Raw genomic sequence first — 6,203 nt, 5'->3', positions numbered from 1 at the left:
CATTTAGTGGGCACTAAATTGAAATTTTCCACAGCATTTCATCCTCAAACTGATGGTCAAACTGAGGTGGTTAATCGTAGTCTAGGCAATCTCCTTCGGTGTCTAGTGGGTGAAGCTAATAGAAATTGGGATTCAATTCTTCCTGTAGCCCAACTTGCATATAATAGCTCTGTCAATAGGTCTATAGGCGCTAGTCCTTTTGAGGTTGTGCATGGATATACACCTAGGAAGCCCTTAGATCTTTTGCCCATGTCCCCACATGTTAGGGTGTTTGAGTCTGCTGAGGCATTTGCACGACATGTTCATGATTTGCATAATGAGATTCGCAAAAAAATTCAAGCAAGTAATTCTCAATATAAAATTCATGCTGACACTCATCGGCGTCATGCAGAGTTTCAGGTAGGGGATTATGTCATGATTCGGATTCGACCTAAACGGTTTCCCTCTGGGACAGTTAAAAAATTGCAGGCTCGTAGTGCTGGACCATTCAAGGTATTGAAACGAATGGGCCCAAATGCTTATGTCATTGATCTTCCTCCTGATTATGGTATTAGCTCCTCCTTTAATATTGAGGATGTGGTTGCTTATAAAAGTCCCACAGCTATTCCTGATACCCCTTTTGATGAGTCTTTGCCTAATCCTATTGATGCCCCTGTTCCCACCCCTTTACCCTTACATCTACCTTATGCACATAAAGAATCTATTGATACTATTTTAGATGAACAGATTGTTTCTACCAGGGATGGAGGAGTTCACCGTTTCCTAGTTCGGTGGCGAGGGCGACCAGATTTTGATTGCACTTGGATTACTCGAGATGAGCTACAGCGACTGGACCCTGACTTGTTGGAGTATTATCAAAGCTCTTCAGATTTCCACTCGACGGGGTCGAGTTCTTCTCACCCGGGGGGAGTTGGTGCGGACACAAGATACAAGCCTCCAATTACACGCACGTATAGGAGAAAGAAGATGGCCCAACCTGTGGCCTTATGGCTAGGGCCTATTAGTCATTGGGCTTGAGTCTCAACAAGCCCAAATATTTAATAATTAGGGTTTCTTTAGGGTTTCTTTATGTTAGCTATTTAAACACTTTTTGGGATTATTGTAAGACAGTTTTGATGATTATTAAAAAAAACGTGTGTTTTCTTTTACTGGTGCCGACTCCAGTTTGCTTGGTGCTGACTCCAAGCAACCCCTAGGTGCTGACTCCTAGGGTTTTACCTCTTATTCTATTGTTTTTGTGGTTGTCCTACGTCACAATGCCCAAGGTAATTATGCTTTACTGCTTTATGATTCATGTGAGTCATACATTGATTGAAAAAACTAAATAGTTTCTGCTACGAACTCCATAGGCAATTGAAGTTCAAGGTGTTTCACAAAATCGATTGGAACTTCTGAAGGGAGTTAGTGGAGCTTTTAGGCCAAGAGTCCTTACTGCTTTAATGGGGATTAGTGGAGCTGGTAAAACTACACTTCTAGATGTGCTGGCTGGAAGGAAAAACTCTAGATTTGTAGAGGGAAACATTACCGTTTCAGGCTACCCAAAGAGGCAAGAAACTTTTGCTCGAGTTTCTGGATACTGTGAACAAAATGACATTCATTCTCCCCTTGTCACTGTTTATGAGTCCCTCTTATACTCAGCATGGCTTCGTCTGCCACCAGCGGTTCATGCAAAGACTAGAGAGGTTGTGGAAATAATCTATAGTTTATGTTACCTTCTTTTGTATCGTGACTATTTCCTTTTAAAACTTATTTTCAGGTTTATGTGGAGGAAGTCATGGAGCTAGTTGAGCTAACAACATTAAGAGATGCATTGATTGGATTTCCAAATGTAACCGGACTTTCCACTGAGCAGTGCAAGAGATTGACCATTGCTGTTGAGCTTGTGGCAAACCCCTCTATAATATTCATGGATGAGCCCACCACAGGTCTAGATGCAAGAGCAGCCGTCATTGTAATGAGAACTGTGAGAAATATAGTGGACACTGGAAGAACTGTGGTGTGCACTATTCACCTGCCAAGCAATGACATATTTGAATCATTTGATGAGGTAAGAAAACATTAATGTATAAACATACTCTAAACCATTTCTTCTTTCACTTTGGAAATCTTAATGCCTTCGATTCCAAAAATAGCTCATTCTATTGACACAAGGAGGTGAAGAAATATAGCTCTTTCTTTTTTCTTCTTTCTCTGGATTATCCATTTACAATGATTTTTCTTTTCCAATTTTTTGTTTTCAAAGGATATACCTGAAATTGATAGAATTGAAGATGGTTATAACCCAGCAACATGGGCCTTGGAACAGACAACAGGGGAAAAAGAAGGTGTTAGGTGTCAAATTTGCAGATGTATACAAAGCATCAGATCTTTTTAGGTTAGTAAACTAAGAACCACTCTTTACTGTGTTACCCCAAAAAAAAAAACAAAAACAAAAAATATTGACCTCTCTAGTTGTTGAAAATTAATCCCTCTTATGCGGGAGAAACAAAGCTTTCATAAGGGAGTTGAGTACACCTCCTCCTGATTCACAAGAACTTCACTTTCCGTCAAAGTACTCGCAGTCCTTTTTTACTCAATGCACAGTATGTTTGTGGAAACAGCACAAGTTGTATTGGAGAAACACAACATACAATGCTGTGTGACTTCTGTTTGGAATTTCACAGTCCGTTTTGTGTGGAATTATATTCTGGGGTCTTGGCACCAAAACGTACATGTATCCGGAAAAACCTAGGAACAAGGTGCTCCTCTTAAGGAAGTTCATAAAAAACTTATTTAAGATGTTTGAATTTATAGGACAGCAGAACAGGGCATTTTCAGTGGGTTGGGTGCACTGTATACTACACTTTTGTTCTTGGGATTTAATTCTGCTAGTGTAGTCCAACCAGTTATTGTTGCTGAACGAACAATTCATTATAAAGAGAGAGCTGCAGGAATGTACTCTGCTTTGCCTTATGCAATGGCACAGGTATTCACCATTCAAACTTTGAATTTTTTTTTTTCCCAATTGCTGGACTATGCCAATTGCCAAACAAGAGTTTAAATAAAATGACAATGATACCATAGCCTTGTTTCCAATGAAAGTAATATCTGATATCTCTCCTGTTTGCCTAAATTTTCTGGACTTAAGTGGTCATATTTTGTGGCCACCAAAGTTTATAAAGTTTGCTTCTATGACTCATCTAGCCTAGGAGGTCATTACTGGTTTCTTCCTTGCCTCAACTTTCATTTTTCAGGTGGCTATGGAGATCCCATACACTTTTGCTATGGTCTTTATGAACTCTGCTATAGTTTATCCAATGATTGGATATGAGTGGACATCCACAAAGTTCTTCCACTACCTTCTCTACCAGTTCTTCACAGTTCTCTCCTTGATATACTATGGAATGATGGTCATAGGAATAAGTCCTAATCTTCAAGTTTCTTTTGTAATTTCTGGTGCCCTTTACACAACATGGAATCTCTTCACAGGCTTTGTCATTCCCCAGAAGGCAGTTTTCTTCTAATCCTTGTTGTAATTCTTTTAGCTTCCTATGAATAGGAGGGATGTGATTTGTGACATTAAAGAAATTAACTAAATTGCAGAGAATTGCCATATGATGGAGATGGTTTGCTTGGATATCCCCCATATCATGGGGTTTCAATGGGTTGGCTACTTCACTATATGGAGACGTCAAAAATAAGCTGGACTCAGGCGAGACAGTTGCTGAGTTTATTAAGGATTATTTTGGGTTCAGACATGACCTTTTGTGGGTGGTATGTCTTGCACTAATAGGCAGTTGTGTGTTCTTTGTCTCTCTATTTGTTGCTTCTCTGAAGATCTTAATCTTTCAGAAAAGATAGGGAGGGAAAAGGTTTTCCAACATGAATTTCAGTGATACCATTTTGCTTGTTGAGTGTTGTCTAGGCCCTAATGTAGCAACCATGTAAATGAATTTAGAAATTAAAATGTGACAGTTTTTTTTTTTTAATTCCAAATATATAATTTGGGTAGAGAGGGGGGGGGGGGGGGGGTACTTAGTATTTAAATGAATAGCTTTTAATTTTTCAAATTGGTCTCAAATATTATATATTCACATAAAAATTTGTGTAATTGCATATATCATATATAAATTCCCCCCCCCCCCCTCAACTCAAATCCTGGTTGCGCCACTGATCATACACCTAATATACTTGACTCATTTGATCAATTTTGTTGGACCTAAAGGAGCCCAAGTGATCTCGAATATGTTGGTTGGTCACAATCTTAAAATTTCTGGGTGCTTCTCAGAATTATGAGGTAAGAAATGTGAGGATAAGGTTTCTCCCCGATGGTAAGCTTAACGCCATATGAATGAGAAAATGGGTAGTTAATGTTGTGTGTGTATCATATGACTATCTTGAATTTAATGACACTTATGATTATGACTAGATCTATAAGGGCTGAATTCAAATGTTTTGAAATTTTTTTTTTCTTATAATCAGAGGAAGTCTTGGCTTTATTCATTATGTGAAGGCATGAGAAAGAGAAGGCAAGTTCTTACTATCGATTATTGATAAGATGAAGCTATCCAATGACCATGAGACTTTTCTTCTAATTGTTCACACATGCCACCTTAGTATTCAAGATTTGATTTGTCTATTAGAATCTTTCCCTTGCCTTAAATTTGTCTTGCATTTACGCCTTACTTCTATCATTTGAGTCATCCTCATGACTTCCCCAAACCGTGACCATGATGCTGCTGAGTCCTTGAACTTTAGAACATGGCAAAATTCACCTTTAGACTAGGGGCTAGATGTCATCAATTAGGCCATTAGAGATCGGTACGTAACTACGGTGAATTTTAGCGCCTAATATGAGTCCCTTGACTTCATCTCGAGGGTAGCTATATTCTTGCTTGGGCTAACAAATTAGAACTTCGTGCCTTGGAGACATTTGGATACAATCATCCCTTACCTATCTCAAGTAAGTAACCACCACAACATTCACCTGTAAACAATATTCAACAATAAAGTTATTGTGGTCAAAATTACGTATAAAAACCCGCTTGAGGAGTGATGTAAAGCTGACCACGAAGGATTAATCAAAATACATAAACTTTTGGTCAATGTCGAGTGTCAACTTAGCAATCGGTTATTAATTAGACTTTTGGTCATGTGCGGATTAATTAGAATTTTTTTTTCCACCTTAATATCAGCTGATTTTTTTGTCTTTATACTAACACAATTAATTAATTATTAAACAGCTTAGAATTCTGTCATGAACTAATGCATAATCAAAATTAATCACTCAAGCCAATTCTTGGAAGTTCAATTCAATATCAAATAGTGTTAAATATTAGCTATAATATACTCCATGTTGAATATGTTTGTATAGATGTGAAAGAGTGAAGCATAAAATAGGTATACAAAAATACGAGAGTTACGTGGTTCAACCTAACGGCCTACGTCCACGAGAAAAACCTTAAAAGGTTACATCTTTAATATATTAGACTGTAGTACAAATCTTATGTTACAATGAACCATAACATGGATATATATAGTAGACTAAACCCTAGACTAATAAACTTATAATACAAGTAAAAGACTTGGCTTACACACAAAGTAGAATTAGGCTTGGGCCTATACTAATAGGCTAATATATCTGTAACACCCCCTCTCAAACTCAAAATGGAAGCTTGATAAATCCTTGAGATTTGATAAGGTTGAGAAGATCCCTTGAATGAAGTTTGGCTTTGTGATGGTGCTTTGACAATGCAACGGTCTTGCAGTGTTGATGCAACTTCTAATGGTAGCATGACTATACCGGAGAGTTTTGACGGTAGCAGTGAGAAGTTAAAGAAGATGAACGCAACGAAGAAACATCGAAGAGGATAAAAATTGCTCTTAAACACACCGTAAGACAGAAGACAGAAAACCATAACCACATAAAGGTAGCTCTTATACCATGTTAAATATTAGCTATGATAGGGAAGTATAAAATAAGAACACAAGAATACAAAAGTTACGTAGTTCAGTTTAATGGCCTATGTCCACGGAGAAAATCCTAAAGGACTACATCTTTAATATATTAGAGTATAATACAAATCATGTATTGCAATAAACCATAACATGGTATATATAATAGAATAAACCTTAGATTAATAAATTTCTAGTATAAGTAAGAGACTTGGCTTACACGCAAAGTAGAGTTAGTGTTGGACCTATACTAATGGGCTAATATATCT

General features: G+C 37.5%; 1 pseudogene; it reads left to right on the top strand.

Moving 5' to 3' along the window:
• LOC112006114 (ABC transporter G family member 38-like) overlaps positions 1 to 3,946 on the top strand; it is an 18,510-nt pseudogene extending 14,564 nt beyond the window's left edge.
• Positions 3,947 to 6,203: the final 2,257 nt, after the last annotated feature.

This window comes from Quercus suber, unplaced genomic scaffold (assembly GCF_002906115.3).
Source record: "Quercus suber isolate HL8 unplaced genomic scaffold, Cork oak 2.0 scaffold_217, whole genome shotgun sequence".
NCBI lineage: Eukaryota > Viridiplantae > Streptophyta > Magnoliopsida > Fagales > Fagaceae > Quercus > Quercus suber.
The sequence above is the reverse complement of the archived record's forward strand: the minus strand, read 5'-3'. Positions and strand labels throughout refer to the sequence as shown.